Source organism: Rhagoletis pomonella, unplaced genomic scaffold, assembly GCF_013731165.1.
Source record: "Rhagoletis pomonella isolate Grant_MI unplaced genomic scaffold, Rhpom_1.0 Rhpom_scaffold_00009, whole genome shotgun sequence".
In the NCBI taxonomy this organism is placed as follows: domain Eukaryota; kingdom Metazoa; phylum Arthropoda; class Insecta; order Diptera; family Tephritidae; genus Rhagoletis; species Rhagoletis pomonella.
This window is the reverse complement of record NW_023458563.1, coordinates 13,763,238-13,764,331: the sequence shown is the minus strand read 5'-3', so window position 1 is coordinate 13,764,331 and position 1,094 is coordinate 13,763,238. Positions and strand designations below refer to the sequence as shown.

Below are 1,094 nucleotides of genomic sequence, written 5' to 3'. Positions count from 1 at the left end.
CTAAAATCAATTTGGACTCTTTGAGAACTGGCTTGTTTGTCGCGAGAGCTATTGGCATCAAATGTATGCAAATTAGATTTCCAAACGAGCAACTGTTGAATACAGGAAAAAATTTATATTATATGGTTCCGCTAAAGTGCACTACTACCGTGTATAAATTGGTCGACCTTCTAATAAATCAAGCAATCTTATTGTATCGTCATCGCCGCCAGTCACCAAGAAATTTCCACTTGGGTGAAATGCAACATCATTCTCCGGCGACGAATGCACTGTATTAGCTCGCCTTCAGCTATGTCAAATATCTTAAAGCGGTTACAAATTAATGCTAAAGCCACCAGATTACCGTCTGGATGCAATGCCAGCTGTCGTCCCATACCTCTTCCCACGGTGAACGTTCGCACACATTCGCCTGAAAATGTATCGCAAATTCTTAACTTGTCATCGCCGCACGATGAAATTAACTTACCATTAGGGCTGAATTTTGCTGCGCGCACCCATTTGTGTGTCCAGTGAAAGATGTGTATTTTGAATCAGTATTTTGATGACTGTTCGCCATTTTTCTAGTCTGCAAACGAATAAGCTGACGAAGATGCAAACAAATTCAAGCACATTGTTGCATTCTACCGTACTTTTAAAAAGCTTTAAAATCTTAAAATATATGTGAAAAACTTTTCTGAATATTTCTAATGTCGCAATCTAAACGAAATTTTGTAAATAGCATTTTTAAAAAGCAATCATTAATATTTTTCAAGTTTTTGGGCATATATGTTACCATTTGAACAACAAATACTACCAAGTTTTAAGAGACTATTTAATGTAACTCAGGTCAAAAAAGAGAAGTTTGACCAAAATAAGCAACTCTAAAAAACAGATGATCGCAGCTGTGGCCCAGGATGACGTCTATTGCTAAGATATCTCACTTGTATTTGTACACAATGGCTATGGTATAGCAAACAAGTAACACATGGCGCAGTCGGAATAGAAACTAATGGTGAAGACGAGAAGTACAGTAAAACCTGAGGAATCTGAGGACAGCGACGAATATCAAGAAGCGGACGGCGAAATTGCCACGAATAATATCAGCAACTTTGATG

General features: G+C 37.8%; 1 long non-coding RNA gene across 1 annotated transcript; it reads right to left on the bottom strand.

The window, feature by feature from the left end:
• Window positions 1-265: 265 nt before the first annotated feature.
• On the bottom strand, window positions 266-582 carry LOC118745847. Its single transcript, XR_004993722.1, has 2 exons — window positions 467-582; window positions 266-409 (listed from the first exon to the last, which is right to left on the bottom strand). It is a non-coding gene; the product is annotated as an uncharacterized LOC118745847 (long non-coding RNA).
• Window positions 583-1,094: the final 512 nt, after the last annotated feature.